The sequence below is a fragment of the Canis aureus genome, chromosome 19 (genome assembly GCF_053574225.1).
Source record: "Canis aureus isolate CA01 chromosome 19, VMU_Caureus_v.1.0, whole genome shotgun sequence".
NCBI lineage: Eukaryota > Metazoa > Chordata > Mammalia > Carnivora > Canidae > Canis > Canis aureus.
Window position 1 is genome coordinate 11399249 of NC_135629.1, and position 24196 is coordinate 11423444.

The following is a 24196-nucleotide window of genomic DNA, read 5'->3' on the forward strand; positions in this document are numbered from 1 at the left end:
TACTTGGCCAAAACCACTCCTTTTACTTAAATCTACAATTTTCTAGGACAACGGATTTCAACTAGGGGTACACATCAGCCTTACCTATGCAGTTTTATAAAGATGCAGATATCTAGAGCCTATACAATGACTTAAGACATTTTTGCCATATTCTTGGTATGCTATTGGTATACTATATATGCTATGCCTCTAGATTATTATATGTTATTCACTAAGATTTCACTTGTATGTAAAGCTGTTGGTCATGAAGTTCTATAAATTTTATATAACATCCCCTACCTTTGAAAGAAGTGTTAATCATTATTCTTAGAGACATTTTGTCTAAAACATTTTTTGGATTGTCTTTGTTATCTGGTTTTGCATGCCACAGAAACAACCAAATTTCCTTGTCATTGAATTATACTTGATGTGAACTCTCATCAGACATTTCACATTTGAAAATGGCCAGTAATAAATTAAACGCAGCCACCATAATTCTGTTTTACTCTGTCTCTTCCCTCAAGGCTTTGCAATCAGATACAGACCCTCTCAGAGCCCTAACATAAAGGATTGTAGCCAATTTAGATGGCATGGTTTGGACAACTTTTAGACCATACCAGGATTTCCCACACTCTTTTTAGTCAAAAAAAGACAGCTTCATGAAACTGCTCCCAAGAGTCCAAATGGAACAAGAATTAATTATGTAGGGCTCAATGAACTAATGAGGGAAATTTTATTTATTTGTTAGCAATACTGTTGATGTGGCTTAATATCCTAGTATGAATAGATAAGGAGACTCTTCTCCTTCTAACCTATCTGTAACTCATAACTATTTGGTAGGTTCTGCTTTTTAAAACTGAAATAAAATATTTACAAATGCTATCCTCTTCATTTTTTTACTGACTCTCCTGCCCCCCTTCACCCCCCCCACTCAGAAACTCTTTTGAATCTCCTTACTTAATATGGCTGTGTAGTTATTTGCATAGATTCAATAAGAGTCCATCCCCTCTCCCTTTTTTTTAAAACCGGAATAGGAAATATTGGTTATGTAACAGAAGACTTGCCTGGTGTATCATATTTGAGGATGATATTCATCTAATCAGGTATAGCAAACCACATTTGAGAATGACTTTTATAGAAAACTCTTCTGGCACCTGGATTTATGGGGTCTCAGGTAACAGGTGGTAAGGAATGCCATACCCTGGGAAGCCAAGAATATTGAAGTAATTTGAAAAATCTGAGAAGAGAAAAACTTAACCAAATATCTAGATACTGCAGGGGAAATCTGGAAGAGTTTCTTGGGCTTGACTTCCTAGCCTCTGAATGCCAAATGATAGCCTTCAAAAGTCTGATATGAGATTTCTTATGAAAATTTCCAGCAAAGCAAAGTTAGGCTGTCCTAGATAACAAATTAACACTTGCTGCACCTATATAAATAACTAGGCCAAGCCTCATGAGACCAGTCTTATTTTACAATCAAGAATGATCTTATTTTTGAGATTACTTATGGTCAAAAGGAGGTAGGATTATAAGAAAATTGGGAATAAGTGCATAATTAATAAGTGTCTCTATTGGAAAACTAGGCATTTTTTTTAGAGCAAGCCCTTCTAGAATATTTGATTTGAACTTTCATTGACTTTGAGCTCTTTTGTACTCTATAATTTGTAGTTAATTCATAGTAATGCTAAATAATTCTTGTCTATAGATATCAACTTTGTTCAGTATGTCTAGGAGTCAAACTAATTTCTCTGTCCCAACCTAGTAGCAAAAGCCAATTTTGTGTTTACTTAAACATTCATTTCAGCTTTTCTTTATTCCATATAAATTTGTCCTTGTTTAATTTCTCCTATGAATTAGCTGTAATATCTACTTGATGTCCTCATTAATAACTGCTATGAGTTATTCAAAAAATCTTAAACATGTATTTATTAACATTTTTTCAAAATTACTTGCAAAGCAGGATTTTTAAAAATAGTATCAAAATACCTTGCATCCCCCCTCCCCCCATAGCTGAAACCTATGATAAATATAATAATGAAGATAAAACAGACAAAAATCCTATCATCCTAGACCTGACACTCTGAAAGAATGGATACAAAATGAATACCAAAAGGGGATAGCAACAAATAAAATGAGTCCATAAATTAGTACATTTGAAAGTGACAGTGTTATGAAAAAAATACAAGACACCATTGGTATGAGCTGTTATTCTGGATATTTAACTCAGTGGTACAGTTTTTCTCCAGTAGTTAACAAAACCTAGAACGATAAATCTTGGGATTCTAGTGCCATTTTTGGCATATTGGGGTCTTGACTTTTGTGACATATACAATCAAAAAGCAGAAATTTTTGGGCTGGGGGCACTTAGAAAAAAAATAACAGCTTTGAATAAGTGACACGCTGTATTAACCAGTCACCACCTTCTTTCCCCTAGTTTACAAAAGGCAGCCTCAAGCATGTGAATTAGAGTGCTGATTTGACAGAGAGATTGATTTTTGTTTCCATTAAATAAGATTTGCACTTGACCATGTATGTCAGGTCTTTGGGAAAGAAATATAAGCTCTGTTGTACCAACTGAAAATAGACAAGTTTGACTGAAAGCCACGTAACTACGCATTAGTGCAATATTCAATAGCAGCTTGAACTAGACAGACTTTATGAGGTACAGTCTACACCACAGATTTGTAGGAAATCAGATGGTGACAATTTTATGTCTGATTCCCTAATACAATGAGTTATGAGATTGCCCCCATTTTTGACAGTAGATGCTTTGCTTACCAGTCATAACCAACAACACTGAAAAACTGAACTTACTAACTCATACTCAATATACCAGCCTCTGGAAATGGTACAAGTGTCTAGAATACTTACTCATAGGTGGTAGTGATTGTAGACTACCTCGATTTTCTACAAGAACATCAAAGACCAAACTTGCAAGTCTTCAAAGAATTCCACATTGACTACCAGCCTACCTTAGAGAATATAACTTATAAAAAAGTAATTTCTTCTGAAATAACTTTCTTTATTATGAAACAGTAGCAGGCAAATTAACCGCAATTGCATCTTCATAAAGATTTCCATTCCAAGAGCTAACATTTCAGGAAATCAATGGAGAGCTAATTATGCATGAGTAGTCCCTGATGCTGAAAGCGGAGACACAAGGGACAGTACTGGAGAGACATGAATTGTTACCTCTCTGAGATAGTATCTCTCCTTCTGGTGGTAGGCATATGAATCTGTACATAATTATAGGGAGAAGACGACTTTCCGTTCTTTCTTTTTTAATCTCTTCTGTAGATGGTAATCAGAGAGACGGATACTGAATGAATATGAGTATAAAATATGACAACGGAAAAGAACTGTGTTAAATTTTGATGTTCATTTTGTATCCTTTCTTTCACAGTGTGTAAAGCCTAATTCACAATATGCCACCTGATTTGTGGGGAAGGGGGTTTGATTATTAACAAGACTGAGATGCTTCTATATCTCCATATTCTTGTATGAAATTCTACTCTGAAGGCATCAGAAAAAAGTGGGCTGCTTATAAACATCATGGCTTCATAGACTTGCTCTCATACCTTTTTTTACTGAGGATAAGTGTTTAACAAACATAGAATGAACATTTTTTCATGTGATGAAAGATGTGACCTTTGATGAGCCTCCCTGAAGAGAAGTGTGTCGTTGACTCTGCTGGTCCCACACCTTGCATTTCTTCCCTCTTATTTGTAGTGTGGCTTCTTGTTTGTTTATTTTTCAATCAGTCCCTTTCATCTGCTGACAAGGATGCTGGTCAGTCTTACCCCATCAATACATGATATTATGCTGGCATCTATTCTTGGTCTAGGGAATGGTATTCATTCTAATTTGGCCCACTGAAACTGAAGGGAAGAATACATCTCCAGTGGTTGAGGGTAAGGGTCTCTTCCTTTTTATTACACAGAGCCCCAGCATACGGCCCCAGTTGCTACTAGCAGCGTCCTGTAAGCTTCACTGCAGCCAGAAGAATAGAAGTGTAGAAAGAGCCTCGGTTTTCCAGGTTTCGGGGACACTGACCACATTGTACACTACAACTGACCACCTTCCAGGTTTCGGGGACACTGACCACATTGTACACTACAACTGACCACCTTTGGACTTCAAAAGCACACATCTCCTTGGTATTCAAACCGCCTTGAGTCAGGTTTGTGTTTTTTGCAGCCCAAATCATTTTTAAAAGATTGAACTTTTTATGCATCTTTTTCCTAAGAATTAAACTTGAGCAGTCTATATCAAGTAGCTAGATCCCTGAAGGGTTATCTTCTCCAGCCTTCTATTTTTTCACTTATTCACTCAGCATACATTTAACATCTGCAGTCTGCCAAAAACTTGAATATACCAATCCAGTGATAGCCCCTGCTCTTAATTTATCAACTAATGTAGATTATCTTAAGCTCTTAGAGGCCTAAGACCTCTTGATAGTCCAGTGAAACCTTGGACCCCTTCTCAGCATTTTGCCTTTAGGTGCACAGGACCAAAAAAAAAAAAAATCACACTACAAAGGAAGCCACATATGTATACATACAGTTATCAAAATGCTTTTAAAAATTGTGACATACTCGCACACACATGCTTCTCTATTGATGCTTTAAATAACAAGGTCAAGGCAGCAGGGTTTAACAGTCAGCTTAATTTAAAAGTAATGATGAGCATAAAGGATATTTTAAGATAGATACAACTATAATGTTATTTGATTATGTGTGTGATTTTTAATGTGTGCAAAGACCCTCTGGCAGGACAAAGTATGCTAACTATGGGGGATTCAGGACAGTGTGACTGGGTCACATTGAGAGAGTTAGCAAAAAAATGATATAAATAAGGTTGCTTAGTTGAATATGGGTTGCTTTTCTGTCTCTCCTTTTCTCTCTCCTTTCCTGTCGCTTGTACACACACACGTGCGTGCACTCACATACCCAAGTATGGTAAGGAAATAGCACATGAATTGCCTGAAATAGCACACAAAATGGCAATGGAGTAACTATAGAAAGGACCTGCAGATGTAGCTTTTGAAATGAATGGGCCCATTCATCAATTCAGTGAAACGTGAATTTTCCCAGAGATACTATAATCTGTAGTCAATTATAATGAAAAGAACACCTTCATTGAGAGGATATGGGCAAATTATAAGACATTTCTACAGTTAAGAATCACAGACTTGAGGTGACTTTAAAATCCATTTTGTGGATAGGGAAATTGATGCCCAGAGTGGACAAAGTGACACACACTCGAGGTTACATGGGTGGACGGTGGCAGAGCTGGATGCAAGCTCTGGTCCTTTCACTCAAATTCATGTTACTCTGTTGCCTTGGAACACCCCAGTTCAACACAACAGGCATAACGAGGTCATTTGTGTTGCTTACCAAGAGCTTTTATTGACAACTAAGGCCTCTAAGGAGAAATTCAAACAGAATTATCAAAATCTAAACTTGTCCTCCTGCCAGCCCCATCTCCCCACCTCAACCCCTGGGATTGAGAATGAGAGTTTTATTTGATGTGTCTCTCATCTAGTCAACATTTCTCTGTGATAAAGAAAATCCATTTCCCATTAAATTAAAATTGCTTTTTCATCCTAACAAACACTATACCCCTGGTACACACCAGAATAAAAATAAATTGATTTTTAAGTATCCACTGGAAAAAAAAATAACAATAAGAAGCATAAAAACCATGGTGCCATTGTATGCCTTTTGAACAATTTAGCTATGAAAATGGATTCCTTTACTGGAGACAGCCATTCTATCTCTATGATGGCAACATTTCAGGGCAGTTCAGGAGATTTGGTAAAAACTTCAGTCTTTAAGATATATTTGCATGAATGATGCTAAATGACCTGTTGGCTTGACATGTTGCCAAGGTGATAAGACAGTTAATGGAATATAGCACTCTTATCACTCAGTAAAAGAGAATGACTTTAAAATGTGTCTCAACAACTTTTATGTCCTCACTAGAAACCCTCCAACCATGTATTTCAGGGCCTTAAAACCCAGAACCCATAGTGTGTTCCAGAAACAATAGCAGATACCTAGGGCTACGTGAGTTGAGGTTGTCACTAATCCCTTGAACATTGGGAGACCAAGATCATTTGTTGGTTATTCTCATCTCAACTTCTGACAACCCCTCCTCTATAAAGAACCTGTAAAATGCTTTCAGAGTTACACAAAGACTGCTTCTCAATGCAGTGCTTTGCTAGCCATTGAGGTTGTATTTCTTTTGATACTTAAGTAAGCATACATGTCTGTGTGTCCACCTCTGGATATAAGAGCACAGATTCCCTGTACTAAAGCTTGCCACACCAGATGTCAGTGCAAAAATTGAAGCTAATGTTTTGAGGACCAGGATGTCTCATCACTCAGAATACAAGAACTAAAGTTTCAAAAGATGTCCATAATATATCATTAAGTGATGCTCTGAACCTCTCTGGGTATGTACAATAACCAGTAGGAAGTAAATGTATTTTAGTTTCATGGTTTAAAAAAAAGAAGAAAGCACAAAAGAATAAAAATTCTCAGTGTTTAATTTTGTATGGCAAACATTAATTTTATAATAAAAACGTCAAGAAGGACATCTCAGAGTAAAGAAAAAGCCCATATGAAAAGATATTGTGGCATTGTGGCATATCTCAGTGCATTGTGAAAAACATAATTTGCATGTGTCCCATTAGATGAAATCAATGCTGCCACTGATGATGGGCCCCTAGGCAGGCCCTTCAAATATGAACCTCTATTCTCAGATCTGTAGAATAAAAGAGCTGAATCAGATCTATCTACAGTTCCTCCAGGTCAAATATCTTGTGAGTGGGGTGGTCTCTTCTAAGAGGCTTATACATAAAATTTAAGGAAAAAAAATTAAGTCCCTGCCCCCTTGCCCTTTGCTCTGATTAACTCTAGATATCTTTATTATATCCAATCTTAGAATCCTTCTGAAAAGACAAATTCATGTTTCAAGTCGTCACTTCTCCATATTTAATCCACCAAAGTCAATTATTGATTATTTCACTACTGACGCAAATGATTATTTTTTCATCATGGAGAAACTCTTCTGCTCTGTCAAAAATTATCTGTGTCTAGCCCACTTTGAAGTGTGACTCATTAAATGCAGAATTGCCAATAGGATTTTCAGAAGCTTGAGTAAAGGTCACAACTTTTAAGATTAATTTTACAATTGTTTCAAGGATTAAAAAGCCCTATTTGATTTAATATCATATGAAGGACAACTTCAATACCCTTGTGATCAAAGCTCATGAACATGAGACCCCATACGTAACTGATAAGAATGATTTAAAGAAAGTTTATTTCCTCTACTGTAGGGGTTGGGAACATTGTGTCTTTGTAAGGGAGAATGCTAGATAAATGGGTGGAGCTTGTAAGTGGAGTGTGCCTGTGTTACCAAAGGACACATTATTGTGACATCACATCCCTCAGATATTCTCTCGCTCCTCCCATGCTATTGCAATCTCAGAAATTGTAGGTTACAGATAGCAGCCCTGGAAGATGGAGAAGGGCTGCCCAACCTTTCTTCACACCTTACCTCGTCAACAGCCACTAGAATATGGCGATTCATCATTTACTGCATCATATCCCAGCCTACACTAACTAATACAAGCCAACACTGACATTTAGCCAAGCGTTTTGTGGTCACTGATCCTCCCTCAATCCCCCAGCTTTGTGTTCTTTATCTGTGATACGTTAAATACCGAGAACTAAAGAACAGCCTTGTGAGATTCAGAGAAGGTTCCGATTTGCAGGCAAATTTCATGGCTGAACAAGGTTCAAACTTCAAACACATGCATCCCACAGTTAAGGGGAATTTGTCCTCTAGACTTGCTGAAAGTGAACTCCCCCTCACTCTGTCTGTTCAGGGGAGTAGGAAGTAGAAACAGAAGGGAGAGCCTTGCTGTCTCAGAGTGTTTTCTATCCCCAGACTGCCTCATTGTTCACCTGTGATGTGTCCTGATTGACTGGAGATTATGCTGCTTCCTGTGCTAGCTTTCCTCCTTTCCTAGTATCTGCAAGCACTATTGGATCTGTTCGATGACAGTTGCAGTTCTAACTTCTCACACTATCCGTGGCCCGAAGCAGATAACACATTTTTAAAATTCTCATCCTCCACCATGACACAAAGGGATCCTAGATCAGAAGCCCTACAAAATATCCCACCTAATGGTTGGAGGCATCCTACCTCCACATACACAACAGTCCCAGGAATTGATGTGCTAATAGCAACAGTATCCAATTCCAGTCAAGGAAGATAGCCTAGCAGTCAGCTGGATTGCAGGGCTCAGCAAACTATGGCCTGTGGGCCATATCTGCATATTTTTGTATTGCTCACAAGCTAAGAATGGTCTTTACGTTTTTGAAAGATTGTATAAAACAAGTAAGCAAATGAATACATTCCACTCTACTAAGGGTTTTTTTTTTTTTTTTTCCACTCTACTAAGGGTTAAGTTTTCTCTCTGCAAGATCATTTGTCTTTACCATCCAAACATTTGAAAATACTGTCCCTTAAGCTTCTAACCACTACCTACCACTTGGGTCTTTGCAGCTACTTTTGGGTTGTTTATAGAATCATTATAGTCAACCCCTTGAAAGCCATTACTATACTCGCTGACACAACTTTCTCCCCTCCCATCCTGTCTCACATCTACTCTAACCAAGCTTTCACATCTGCCACTCCAGCCAACCCTGCTCCAAGGCTTTCTGTGATGATCTCATTGCCCAAAGCCCATGTTCACCTCTCAGTGTGCATCTTTCTCAACTTTTCAGTAGCATTCAGTGATTCCCTCCTCCTCCCAACCCTTTCTTTTCTGGGTATCTGGGAAATGGTTCTCCTCCTCTCTACCTGCAGGTTCTCCTGCGGCTTTTTGCCACTTCTCCCTCCTTCCCTAGTTCTAAATATGGGATCATCCTCAGTATCATTCCTCTGCCTTCCCTGCCTACCATCATGCCTAAAGGACCTCACTGAGTCTTCAGGCTTAATGTATCATTTGTAACCTGCTAACTCCCAGCATCTCTCCTGAATTCCAGAATTGGAAATACAACTCCTAACTGACATATTCACCATCTTTCACAGCCATCTTAAAGTTAACATGTCCAAAATCAAACCATCCCTGCACCAAATCTGCCTCTTCCATAGTCTCTTCCTTTATAGGAAATGACATTGCCACCCACCTAGCTGTTCACAACACAACCATGGGACTCATTTGGATTTCTCTCTTGTTTATACCCCCTATAAAGGCAGTCAACAAATTCTGTCCAGGCCATCTTCTCGTCTTCAGTCAAGCCACATTCAACACCTCAACCTGTATTTGTCCAGCCCAGGAGATCATCAACTCATGTCTGGATTGCAGTCATTGTCGCTGACTCACCTCTCTGCTTCTACTTTTACACCTAGAGTCTGTTCTACTCGTAACAGGCAGGTAGTCTTTGTAAACCATGGATCAGATCGTGTCATTCTCTTGCTCAAAACATTCCAATAACTCCCCATAAAATGTAGAGTAAAATTGGAATTCCTCACTATGGCCCATGGCTAAATTATCAGGTTCCTGCCCCTCTATGATCCCCTCCTACCTGCTGCACAGTAGACACATGAGCCTCCTGGCTCTTTCTCTTGCCAATCATTCCTCTGCCTCAGCGCCTGCCCTTGCATTTGGTTATCCCTTTGTCTGGAGCCCTCCTCCCCACTGTCCACCCCTACTCCCAAATGTATTCACAGTTTCTTGCTCTCTTCTTGTTCTCTGCACAAATGACACTGCCCACAGAAGCCTTCCCTGATCACCTGCTCTCTCTCCAACCCATCATGTTACAACATTTAAGCGATTGATACTACTTGTTCATTTGCTAGTGAAATATCGGCCTCTGCACCAGCATGAAAGTGCCATAAAAAGAGAAAATTTGACTCTTTAATTTTTTTATTTCCTAAAGTGGATGCTCAACAAGTATTTGACCAAAAAAAGGCAGAGGGGGAGGAATAGGAAGAAAGGAGAGGAAGTATCTGGGCACCTCAGTGTGAATGAGTTTAACAGATTATGTTTGCTATCTGGATTTTTCTCATCGCTAAGTCAGTGCAACTGTCACCTCCTTACTGAAGCCTTCTATGACTACCAACCTGAAGGAGAACTGCTTTCCCCAGCCACTCTTAATTCTCATTCGCCTGTTTTAGTTTCTTCAGAGCACATAGGACTATCTGAAATTATCTGTCAACTGTATTTTTCTCACTAAAATGAAAGCTCTAACCTTGTCAATTTTGTTCCCCCTTCAAGGCCTAGATAATGCCAGGCATAGTGTTGATAGTCCTAAATATATATTGAATGAATCAATCAATCAATAAGCCAAATGACTAAATAAATCATTCCTTTGCAGAAGACACCACAGAACATAAAATAAGAAAATGTGGACAGCAACAGAAACACACAGAGAGAAAGATAAAGGGAGAGAAAGAAAGGTCAGGGTATAGAAAATGACTCTACCCTTCCTTCTACAATGATGTTGTGTTGACACTTTTAGCCCCGTGAGAGGTCAGGCAACTCACCATCTGCTGGTTTCTCCTAGATTGTGTATCTCATCTTGCTCATGGTGTGAGGGCCCTGAGCTTTGAGAAGAGCCTGCAGATGTTTCAGCAGAGGCCCAGATGGTGCTCAGGGATGTGTCTAGAATCTCAGATCAGCCCTGGCTGCAACTCAACTCTGTTACCTGCTTTGATCTGAAATGTTTCTGATGGGTTTTCAGAATGAATACTGCTGGAGGCCTGTCTAAGAGACAGGCTTAGAGGTTTTGCCTTTTGAAAATGCACCCTGCTGTCAGTATAGCCACTTTTGTCTTTACAGAAAAGGTGCTAATAAGCAAATGGACTCATTAGAAAGCCAAGACAAGGATAATCACTATAACATAGGCTCTCAGTAAACCGAAAATATTACCTCTTGGTCATTTTTATTTCCAATGGCTAGCACAGTGGCAAGCTACAAGGTACAGCTGTGCAGGCTACACACTGTACAACTGCATGGAGTGACATTTCCATCATAGTCTGTACAAATAGCAGAGCCCTGGCACTGTGCATGACCCAATATTGTGATCCTGATATGTGGCATGTGGAACATCAAGGTTCTCTGTAAAATATGAATGAATGGGGGAGGAGGACATACATGGGAGGCTCATTTGCTGTCAGAAACTATCTCAGATGGCCACTGGGCAGGTGTGTGGGGCCTAAAAACTCACCTCTTTTCAGAAGAAAAAGATTAGGAATTAAGGTTCTTAACCCTGGGTCATTACCTATAGAATTTGCCTACTTCAGGGAAGTTACAGAACCTTGCCTACTGAACTGATCTGATAAAGCGGGTTCCCCAAAGGGAGGAAATGGAGACACTTATGCTATAAACCACTTTCATTTCAACTTTTTATTCCATGAATTATGTCAAGAACATAGTTGCAAAAGTTCTATCAAATGTACATGTGCTTCTCAAACTGCTATCTGCCTCTCTGACCCTGCTTCTATCCCTCTACAGTTTTTTTCATTACAAGCAGCCCAAGTGGTCTTTCTAAAACATCATTCAGACTCTCAAGTCTCCTGTTGTTTTCCATTTTGCTCTGAATGGATTCTACAGCCCTGCCTGAACATCCTCGTCTCCCTCCCTGACCCCACTTCCTACTTCCATTCTCTACACTCCAGCTTCTATTTCTCCAGCCATCATACTCTGAGCAACTTTGCCCATGCTGTTCCTTGGCAACTTGGCCTCTGCTAATCTCATTTCATGCAGATTTCTGCTTGAACAGTGCCTCTTCCAAGAAGTCCTCACTGACTATTCCTATCTTAAACAAGAGCCCCTGCAAGGTCTATTCTGGGCATGCTTTTATTTCCTCCATTTCTTCCTGTTGTTATGTATTTATCTGAATACTGTCTCACTTTTCCATCAGAGTAGAATTTCCCTGAGGTCACAGAATTGTCTTATTCTTACTGTTCCATCCCTGACATCTAGAAAAGTATCTGACATATGTTAGACATTCAATAAATATTTGTGGATGGATGATGAATGAACATCCAAACAATGAATGTTTGAAATTGGAAACTGTCAGAAACAGCAAACTGGACAAAGACAGAAAGTCAGGAGAAAAGAAGTCTATAAATATGGAACCATTCTTTCATGAGCTGCCACTTAAGTTGTACTTTATAAATTCCAAAGGAGGAATCTTGTGGGGCAGTTGCCATAAACGAGGATCTCATCAAAATTGTATTTTGAATGCAAAATTGTTGTTGTTGAATCAGATCTGGAAGATATACCCATTTTAAAAGTTCTTCTGTGGTCTTCCTAGATCCTATATTTGCATTGTTGCATAATTACATATGGCAACCCTAATGGCTGGTCCCAGGAATGAAGTTACTAGCCTGCTGAGGTCTATTCAAATTTACATGCTCCTAGGCACCAATCAGGACAGGGTTGGTACAAGACTTTGGTTTCCTTGTATTTTCTAGCACTAACTACCTTCTCTTGAGCAATGAGGAAATGGCATGTACACAGGTATATAAGGGGATATGTGAAGATGAAGTTTTTCTGATTCTTTTACAACATATAGTAGTCCTAAAGAAATTTTGGAAAACATATTGAAACTAGTAGATAGATGATAATGCTAATTACACAAATAAAAATGTATACTCTTTATTGAACATTTAACATGTACCAGGCACTGTTCTGAGTACTTTATATGAAATAAACGTATGTTATGCTGAACCTTTCAAAACTGATGTCAAAAAAAAAAAAAAAAACTGATGTCAGATCATTTTGCCTCCATACATAACTCTCTAGAGCCTTCCTACTTCATGCAATCTGATTCTACATGAACTGGTGACTTGTTTTCTATTCTTGTATCCCCATCAACTACTATGTCTCTCCTTATTTATATTGTCCTCCTTATTATTTCTCAGCTCTTCCTGAGATATTTCTGCCTTAGGATCTTTGCACTTGCTGTTCCCTTTACTTAGAATGCTCTTCTAGAGCACCTCATGGTTTGCTTCTTTAAATTTCTGCCCAAAGGTTATCTTCTCATTGGAGACTTCTCTGAACACCAATTCAAAATTGCAAACACCATCTCCCCCATCCTGGCACTTCCATTTCCCTTTGCTTTCTTCATCTTATTTGCCATAGTCTAACATTCTTTTTCTTTTTCATCTATTTAAAGTCTTTCCTCCCTCCACTGCATTACTGGAGTATAGACTGGGAAATACATCTCCTTCATTTCCTGCTGCCTCCTCAGCATATACAATAGTGCCTGACACATGTGCACATATGTGATTATTTAACTCATTCAATCCTCATGGTAACCTTTTGAGATAAATATTAGTCATTCTCATTTTACAACAAAGGAAACTAGGAGCGAAAAGATCAAGTAATTTGTCCAGGGTATCAGAAATGACTATATCTGCTGTCAGTGTCCACACCCTGAATATGGTGGTTATGTGAGACAGGCCTTGATCAATAAATTTCTTTGTCCTTTCCCATCTCTGGGACCAGAGTCACTTACCCTCTATAAGCCTCTGTTTTCTCATTTGTAAATGGGTGGATGTTGACATCTATTTAGGGTTTGGTATAGAGTTTTAATGGGAAAATATATACAAAGTGTTCAGTCTAGATATTGATGCATAGAGAATGCTCAACCTTTGGTATTCCAGACTTAATAATTTGCATCATAATTTTTAACACTCCCCAGAAGTACATTGTATGGAAGATCTACAATGCATTTAACAACTTCCCGATAGCCAGACGTTTAGATTCTGATGAACATTCTGTTACCTCCATCTTTGAAAATGTTTCCAATTTCTTCCTTATCCTAAACTCCTTAGAAATGGAACTACTAGGTCAAAAGTCATTTATATTATAAAAGCTCTTGGTGCATAGCATTAAACAGGCCCTCCTTATGACTTGATCAGTTTAGTGATGTTATAGAGGTCTTAAATATTGCTAAAATTGCAATCATAACATATAGTATATCAAATTAACATGTGGTGTATCTTAACTTTACACAATGTTCCTTGTATGTTCAAGTTTATATGTAAAACATATATTATATTATATTATATTATAAACTTGTATATCATATTATAAACTTGTATGTTCAAGTTTATAATGAACATACATTATATGTTCATGTTTACATATTTCAATTAGAAAAAAGAAAAACAGATTTAATCATCCATTAATGATAGTTAATAATAATGTCCACTTTCCTTCACCACTATGTATATTATTGGATTTTTTTCATCTCTAGTATCCTGAAGACTAAAAAAATGGTTTGAGGTTGGATATATTTATATATGAATTGGTAATTAATTTCCATAAATGGCTTCCACAATCAGTTCCTGCAGTTTAGAAAGCCTCTCTGAGAGTGCTTATCATCTCTGAAAATTTGCCTTGTCTGTGCAGTCTTCATGAACATACTGCTCTAGCAAGACCAATCTCCCTCATTTTTTGCAATAGAGCTACTTTCTGATGGTTTTTATTGAAGGCAGGGGTTGCATCTTACTCCAAAATAGATTAATTCATTTATCCCACACATTGAAATTTACTGGGTATTTACAAATGCCAGTCACTATTTGGGGCCTCAGGAATCCAGAGTAGAACGGGAAAAAACAAGTTCTTACACATAAGGTACTTATGTTTATGAAGAGATGCAGGCAAAAAGTATGTAAACAAAACAATTACTGACACTAGTTATTGATGGAAGGCAGGAAGAAATAGGATGTAACTGAGTTGGAAAGAACTTGAGCTCAGAGAGAAGCTGAAATGGAACCCCTCCAAGATAAGTCTAGAAGTTGAAATCTGAATGATGAGAAAGAAAAGTTTTCAGTGATAGCATCCTTGACACATGGCACATCCTGTATAAAGGTCCTGGGAAGAAAATGGTCACAGTATATTCAGGGGCAGGAGTTAATACCAGCAAGATGAAGAGAAATCAGCAAGCATGAGAAACATAGGAAATGAGTCAGAAAGATGAGAAGGCACCCCATCATCTAAGGCAGGAACAACACACTTTTTGGTAAAAGTCCAGACTGTAAGTATTTCCTGCCTTGCGGGCCATACAACCTCTGCCACAACTGCTCAGCTCTGTCCTTGTAGCATGAAAGCAGCCATTGGCAGCACGTAAATGAATGAACATGGCTATGTTCCAATAAAACTTTATTTATGAAAACAAGCAGCTGGTTGGATTTGGCCCACCAGCCGTAGTTTGTGACCCTTGTTCTAGATCTCATAGACTCTAAGGAAGAGTTTAAATGCTATAATTTAGATGGTGACAGAGAGGCAATACTAATATTCATACTAATACTACTACTACTGATGTCAATGGAAAGCCACTGGAGAATTCCTTTAAAAAAAAAAAAAAGAGAGAGAGAGAGAGAGAGGGATATGATTCCCAGTTGTTGGGGTCTCAGGGCCTGACATATTACAGGCACTTAAAAATCAACTCCTAAGTAACAAGGGTCACTCTAAAAGATTAAGAAACTATATAAAAACGTTCTTTCTGAGAATATCTAGCTCAGGGGTAGTAGGCATTGCAAGAAAAAAGATAGTGTTGTTATGGGGGACAAAAATCTTTCACATTTGCTGTGTAGGTACATCTACTAACCTGGTATTTTTAGACCTGTGCAATGGGAAGCATTGGATCAAAAAATTGACAGTTGATTATAAGCCAAGCAATCAGTTGGAACATAAAGCTGAATGGGAGTACACAGACATGTTAGAGAGACAATTTTCAATTGTAGGCACCTGAGGACCCATTACAGAAACCAGTACTTTTGTATCAGGCCAACTGATTGCCAGCATCACTGTTAAGGAATCATTCCCTCACATTTTCCTTTCCTAACAGCTGTAGTGGGAAACTGGATTTCTATGACAAAATGAAACAATAGCCCCTTCCATTTCCCAAAGCTCTTTATTAGTATCTAAAATTTAACGAGCTCACTTACCAATCATCCACACAACTCTAACCCTAGAATCAGATGGTGAGTTTCCTCTGCCATAAGCATTCCTACAGTATCGGGTTCATTTCCTGTCAGCTGTTTTCCTCTGCTTGTTGTTTGTTAGCTTTTGTGCCATATATTCAACAGTGGAAAATCTGAAGATTCTGAGCCTGTTCCCCACTACAATCTAACTGGGTAATGTCCCAATTTTGAAATTAACACACAAGTGCCAAATTCAGATAAAACACTTATTCCTACTCCTGTGTACCCAGCAAGGATTCTGGGAAAAAGAAATGAAGAATTAGATTGAATTTCACTATGCAAATTGGTATTATCTATGTGGTTCCTTGCCTCTTGATTAAATTTCTTTAAAAAAAAAATGCACAGGATACTTTTATAACTCAAGATCTGGAACATTAAACAAAGAGATAATTAATTATCTTAATTTCTGGGTTAAAACTAAGCACTAAGCACTCCATTCAGCTGGCATTTGGTCCAGCATCAGACAGTGGCCCTTGCTCAACAACAATGCAATTTGGCTGTGGTGGCCCAACCTAGTCACTTTGACAGGACACTGGGAAGGTTACCAGAGAAACACAATGGACTTGATCGAATTGGAAGATTTAGCCAGTTTAAATATCTAGTCTTTGATGTGAAGACTCAATCACTACAAGCTGATCTGGGGCTTTGGGGAGGTTGGCCAGAATATTCCAGGTGTGAACAACTGACTTATTATATATAAATCAAGCCTCATTGGAAACAAATTAGCTTCCTGAAAGTGATAAATCAGAAAAGTGTTATCACATTAAAATCTTTTTTTTTTTTTTATTCACGTTAAAATCTAATGTGAAGCTGGAGAGCCTGCAGTATAAGAAAGAAAATAGGACTTCCTGTTTCAGTTGGCCATCAACAGATTTTTATTGGTAACCCAATCAGCTGGAACTGTGCCTGACTGAGGTTCCTCCTTCAAGTGCATGGATATTTGAGAATCTCAAGGAATTGTTAATTTAGTGGTACTGACTTGTCCTTTACATTCCTTGCCGTGGTGTACTCTCAGTTTTGCCCTGTAATTTCTTTGTTGTCTGCTGTATATCCTTCTCTTCCTTACCATCCCATGTGCATGAATCACACAACAGTGTGACTTTTGTTCAATCAGAGTTGAGAAATTCCACATGATCCCTCTTTAAAGTCTGTAATTAGATCTTTTTCTTTTATTTTTTTTCGAGGTTGCTCACTTCTTTTTTTTTTCAATTTTATTTATTTATTCATGATAGATAGAGAGAGGCAGAAACATAAGGAGAGGGAGAAGCAGGCTCCCTTTGGGAAGCCTGATGCGGGACTGATCCCAGGACCCTGGGACCACCACCTGAGCCAAAGGCAGATGCTCATCCATTGAGCCAGGTACCCCAGGTTGCTCACTTCTTGATGCACTGACTTCCTAACAACTTTATGGTCAAACTCAGTCATACCTAGAGAGCTAAATGTGGTACTAAATTAGGGTAGAAAGCTACCAAAGGCACAGGTGAACAAACTTGGCTATCTGAGATTGCACAATTCCACAGCAGATGGCATACACCATGATTCTAAGATCCAAGAGCCAGTCAGCTGAGGACAGCTTTATTCAGTGGGAAATGCTTACAATTCAAAAGCCAGAAACCCATTATTATCCTTGGAAGAAACCAGAGGGGCAGCAACACACCAAGGATACACAAAACCAGGGAAATTGTGTACAGACAATATTTGTAGTATATACCCTTCAAAGCCATTCTTACCAATACCCATAATAAAAATCAACAGCTACTGTGTTGTAATCTCTCCTGTAGGTTTCTCCCTACCCGGAGACAGAGGGTGTAGACTGGAGGCAGTGTTCCCAGGTCTCCTCCTCACCAACCATCCTATGGAACAGGGAAGGGAGCAGGATCCCAATTCTCAGATCCCAGCTAATACTTCCTGGTATGGGAGATTTGTTTGGCTCCTTTACTGAAAGGGAAGTAAAGGGGAGGGGGGACAGCTGGATACCAGGTCTGATTCAATGTTTTTCTCCAAGAGACTGGTCTCTGTCTTCTTCATCCTTTGGGTTATATAACATCATGGATCTAAAAGTCTAAATACAGGAAAATCCACTTAAATCATCACTGGTAACCACTGTCTGTCACTCCAGGATAAAATTTCACATATTAATTATAAAAGGTTCTGCACTCAATTCTGATATGTGGATTTCCACCCCCACACCCATCACCAAGCAAGGCTTTGAGACCTGCTGGGTATCCTACAATTCAACTCAATTCTGACATTTTCTACTTGGAGACTGCAACTGACTCCACAGGTTAAGGGCTCAGTCCCATAAGACTGCACTGTTCCACCCCTACTTTAGATGCTATCTCAAGCCCAGGTTGTCACCTGTGCTTCTGACCTATAGGCTATAGATTAGAGGTTCTAACAACATCTTCCTTAGGTTTGATTAATTTGCTAGAGTGTTAATAGAACTGAGAAACATTTTACTTACTACATTACTGAGTTTTTTGGTTTGTTTTCTTTTTTTTTTTTTTTGTAAATTTTTATTTATTTATGATAGTCACACACACACAGAGAGAGAGGCAGAGACACAGGCAGAGGGAGAAGCAGGCTCCATGCACCGGAAGCCCGACGTGGGATTCGATCCTGGGTCTCCAGGATCGTGCCCTGGGCCAAGGCAGGCGCCAAACCGCTATGCCACCCAGGTATCCCAGTTTTTTGTTTTTTGTTTTTTTAAGACTTATTTATCTATTTGAGAGAGAGAGCATGCACATGCTCACAAGTGTGGGGAGGGGCAGAGGTGAGAATCTTTAAGCTGACTCCTTGCTGAGTGGGGAGCCTGATTGACACAGGGCTCGATCCCATAACCCCTGAGATCTTGACTTGAGCTGAAACCACAAGTCAGATACTTAACCAACTGAGCCACCCATGGGATCCTTGTTTTTGTTTTGTTTTTAAGGATATAACTTAGAACAGCCTGATGGAAGAGATGCATAGTGCGTAGGTATGCGGAAAGGGCACAGAGATTCCCTCCCCTCAGATCATGCCATTCTCTCCAAATCTCAAAGTATTCATCAACCTAGAGGCTCTCCAAATCCTGTCCCCTTAAGTTTTTATGGAGGCTTCATTATAGGAATTATTTTTTTATTTTATTTAAATTCAATTAATTAACATATAATGTATTATTGGTTTCAGAGGTAGAGGTCAGTGATCCATCAGTCTTATATAATACCCAGTGCTCATTACATCACATGCCCTCCTAAATGCTTTTCATCCTGTCATCCCATCCCCCCACTCCCTTCCAGTGACCCTCAATTTGTTTCCTAAGATTCAGAGTCTCTTAGGGTTTGTCTCCCTCTCTGATTTCATTTTGTTTTATTTTTTAGGCATTATTGATTAAATTGCTGGTCAGTGACAATCCATTCAACCTCCAGCTCCTTCCCAGAGGTCAGGGAGTGAGATTGAAAGTTCCAACTCTCTAATTACACGGTTGGATCTCCTGGTGACCATGCCCCATCCTTCAGTAGGGTCCCAGAGTCACCTCATTAACATAACAAAAGATACCTTTCTGGCTTTCATCTCTTCAGAAATTTCAGGGGTTCTAGGAGCTCACTACCAGAAATGGGACAAAGCCCAAACATATCTTACTATAAATCACAATATCACAACTATCACGCAAACCATTACACATAAGCAAAGAGGAATCTTTTGAAAACATAAATCTAACAATGTCCCACACATCCCTGCCCTAAAATTCATTGCAGAACATTTCCCCCTGCTTGCCAAAAAATAAAATCAAGCATACAGGGTCCTCCAAGATTTCACCTCTACCTGCCTCTTCAGAGATAGTTTCTGTCATCCCCCTAATCTATACTAACTCTTCTGCTTTCAGTGTCCTCAGATATAGGACTATTTTACTTTCTGTAGACTCTGTTGCTTGACCTAGAAAGCAATTTTTGCTAAGGGGAACTGAGGGTGGAAGGATGCAGTTCACTTTACTGAGCATTTACCATGTGCTATAGAGTATTTGAAACCCTCTTATACTGTTAACTCATTTACGTAATTCTAGTTTCATTACTGATACAATTTATAGTTTCAGTACTGGGCACGTAGGCCTGCAGGTGTAAGAACACTTATGATTAAGTTTCAAGAAAATAGAAGAAGAGCAGAGAAGGAAGAGTTTCTGGCAGAGAGATTTTAATGGCTTTCTCAATATATAACTGACATATGATAAACTGCACATATTTGAAGTATGAAATCTGATCAGCTCTGACATATGCATGCACCTGTGAAGCCACCACTACAATCAAGAGAGTGAACACATACATCACCCTCCAAATTTCCTTGTGCTTCTTTGTAATTCTTAGCCTCCCATCCATCTCCAGTGAACAAATGATTTGCTTTCTCTCCCTAGAGAGTAATTTCAATCTTAAAAATATTTTGGTCAAAGTGGAATTATACAGTACATACCCTGCCTGTATTCTTTCAGTGAGCCGTATCATCTGGGATTTAACCATGCCGTTGGATATATCAATAATCCAATGCTTTTTACTGCAGAGTAGTATTCCATTCTATGGCTACACTACACCTTGTTTATCTACTCATCTATTGATGGGCATTTGGGTTGTTTTCAGTTTCGGACTATTAAAAATGAATCTACCAAAAAAATTATGTGCAGTTGTATGTGGACATATTCTTTCATTTTGTGTGGGTAAAGAGATAGGAGGAATGGCTAGAGCAGAACATAAGGTAGATGCTTAACATTTCAAGAACCTGCCAAACCATTTTTCCAAGTGGCTGATTAACTTTTACATTCCCACTAGCATTATGTGAGAGTTCCAGTTGTTCCACACCCTTACCAGCACCTGAAATCGTTTTATAAAAACTATACTAAGCAATTTATTTTTTATATTTACATTTTTTTATTGGAGTTCGATTTGCCAACATATAGTAAAACACCCAGTGCTCATCCCATCAAGTGCCCCCGTCAGTGCCTGTCACCCAGTCACCCAACCCCCCGCACACCTCCCCTTCCACTACCCCTTGTTTGTTTCACAGAGTTAGGAGTCTCATGTTTTGTCACCCTCTCTGATTTTTCCCATTCATTTTCTCTCCTTTCCCCTATAATCCCTTTCACTGTTTTTTACATTCCTCGTATGAGTGAAACCATATAATGATTGTCCTTCTCTGATTGACTTACTTCACTCAGCATAATACCCTCCAGTTCCATCCACATCGAAGCAAATGGTAGGTATTCGTCTCTTCTGATGGCTGAGTAATATTCCATTGTATACATAGACCACAGCTTCTGGAGAGAATGTGGAGAAAGGGGAACTGTCTTGCACTATTGGTGGGACTGTGAACTGGTACAGCCCCTCTGCAAAACTTTGTGGAGGTTCCTCAAAGAGTTAAAAATAGAGCTACCCTATGACCCAGCAATTGCACTGCTGGGGATTTACCCCAAAGATACAGATGTAGTGAAACGCCGGGATACCTGCACCCCCAATGTTTCTAGCAGCAATGTCCACAATAGCCAAACTGTGGAAGGAGCCTTGGTGTCCATCGAAAGATGAATGGATAAAGAAGCTGTGTACTAAACAATGTAAAGATCTAATTTTCTCTTACGCAAACCCAGAAGTTGGAAAGATTATACCCATTGTGCAGATGGAAGAACGTAGGACCAAAAAGGTTAAATGACACATATCCATCATGCACACTGATGAGATTCAGAGCAGCACAGCACGATGGGGTATGGAGGAATGGTGTTCTAGGACCACAAGGCATCTGGCAAAATACTAAGTAGACCTGTTTTATGGTCTGTACTGTGGGTATCTCAGGACCCCAAACCTGGATTTGGCAGCCCTCTGGCTGCTTATTGGCCAACTGTATCCTGTTATAATTTCCTGTGCTTTGAGAAGAGTTGTTTCTGAAAATGATAAGTGGCCTGTGCTGCTCTCAGAAATGCCAAAGAACAGAGATTTGTCTGAATATCCTGGTACTAGTTATGAAGGTGAAGCCTGGGTCCTTGTGACTGTGTCCTTCAGAGGCTGAGATCTCAGTGAAAGGCACTTCATGGGAAAGGTGGGACTCTTGGGGATACCCCATGAGGGACTGATACAAGACTTGCTGAGTTTTTCCCTTTGGCAGCAATTTCTTTTTGTTGAAAAACCTCTCTGTTCAAATCTTTAATGGTGGGGACTCTTGTCTTAATATAGTAAGCTATTTCCTTATTAGTGCTCACTCAGTTCAGTTTTACACAGGCTCTTGGATTTTACCTGATGAACTAGCTATTCTGGCCAAAGGAAGGGACTAAGATGGTGAAGACTCCAATTATTCTAGGTGACTGCACCTGAAATTAGCTGATACATCATGAGGGGAGTACAGGACCGGCACTATACCAAGCCACAGACTAACACCAGATGTGCAAACAGCTGGTTTCAGAGCGCTGTTTGGAGAGAAGCTCAGTTATCATCAAGGTCACAGCAGGAAGCAGAAAGGAGATGGTTTCATATGCTTCTGATATAAATTTGAACAGACAAAACTAAACAACAGAAGCAAGACCTCAAACACCAGTATGCTTGCCCGTCATAGCGTCGGGGCACAAATGGCCTCAGCCTAAGCTATGCCCTGGGACACTTCTCTCAATTGTGTTTAAAAGCAAGGTGGAGGTTCTACTAAGCATCCCAGCAAAGAAAGTAAGGATTTTTGTCTGAAAAGACATTTGCATTTGTGTATGAATATGTGTGTATTTATGTATCTAGAAACAGAGTCATCAGCCTATTGGCAATGACTATACAGTTATACAGAGGACGGGAGGGAGTCCTTCCTCTTGCCTCACTTAGTGGGCATGTTAAATAGTGGGCAATGCTACTTGCAAAATTCAAAAAAGAAAAAAGTATCTATAAGCATATCTCTATTTCAGTAACAAAGCAGCAGAACACAAAAGGGAAGATAAGGCATATTACATTCACATATTCTTTTAATGTTCAAAGCAGCTTTCAAACCTCCTTTATCTTTTCTGGTTCCTCAGGCCTTCTTTAAACCAGGGCTATCTTTTCTCCATCTATTACAAGAGCTACTTAATGAAGTTTTCTTAACTCTGGCTGCTTCACCTTTGCTTATCCTCAAGCACTGTTCCTGGAATTCACATTCCAAAATATCCTGTGTTGATATTCCTCCCACCTATATAAACTTTTGCTGGCTCTCTACAGCTTACAGGAATAAAGTCCAAACACAGTCCCCCATAATTTGGATTTGCTGCTCTTCACTACATTGTTATATCTGTCACAGGGCCCAGGCCCCCAAAATCAGACAGGGGGGATTGCATCAGAGGGAAGACCTTGCATAATTCAGCATATGCCCAAGGGAGAATATCATCCCGGGAAAGGAAAACAGGTATTTCTGGCTTACAAGCTATCGTATTTAAAATTAATGTGGCTCATCACTTTGAAAAAATGGGATTCTTGCCAAAAGTTTAATTTGGGGATGACATGATGGGGCTCATGTTGTTTTAAAGTTTCCCCATAAAATGCAGTTTTATTACATTTTATTCTTACACCTCCATATTTGCAAGAGTCAAAGTCGCATTAATTGCAATCTGTCTCTTCACTCTCCATACCATGTGTTGAGAATGCCACCCTCTACTTTTGGGCATGGGGTGTAATTTCTCACTGGTTGTCATAGTGCTTCCTCTGCCTGGTAACTTCAGTCCGCTTATCACTTTTCCATGAAGTGGAAGTGGAGTTCCTGTCTCTGGGTGCCTGTCCTACTTTCCTTGTGTGACAACTTAACATGCCTCACACTATTCAAAGTTGGTTTGAAAGCCTGCACTGACCACTAGCTTATGAATTCCTGATGGACAAAAATGATGCCTTCTTCACCTCTCCTTCACCCCAGTCCTTCAGAGAATACTAGGGACATAATAGGTTTTCACAATTGTTAAAACGCTGAAAGACCATGAGAAAATGTTAATCAAATCAAGTAGTGCAGAGGCATAAACTAATATATTATTCCCAAAGAAAGCCAGGACTGCTCTTTTCTGTATGGCATTTGAAAATTTAAAAGAAGAGATGTGTAATCAGAAACAAAACACAGACTAATTCAAGCACACTCCCATTTCCATGACTATTCTTTATATTTAAGCAGATTAATTTCAGTGAAAGCCACCCAGTGGCTCTTGCACAAGGACAACAAATAGGGGAATGGGAAGAGAGATCAAAGGTCA

At 39.2% G+C, this 24196-nt stretch overlaps 1 protein-coding gene and 1 long non-coding RNA gene across 17 annotated transcripts in view; one reads left to right on the top strand and one right to left on the bottom strand.

The window, feature by feature from the left end:
• Positions 1–12677, top strand: part of LOC144289648 (uncharacterized) — a 62915-nt gene extending 50238 nt beyond the window's left edge. For 2 of the 7 annotated variants that reach the window (XR_013357473.1, XR_013357472.1), the window contains 3 exons: positions 3920–4159; positions 9249–9426; positions 10563–12673. This is a non-coding gene — a long non-coding RNA (uncharacterized LOC144289648). Of the gene's footprint in view, positions 1–3919; positions 4160–9248; positions 10456–10562 lie in introns of all 7 variants that reach the window. The other 5 variants (XR_013357474.1, XR_013357470.1, XR_013357475.1 and 2 more) reach the window with 5 other exon arrangements.
• Positions 1–24196, bottom strand: part of GRM7 (glutamate metabotropic receptor 7) — an 836468-nt gene that overhangs the window by 125592 nt on the left and 686680 nt on the right. The window lies entirely within an intron of this gene.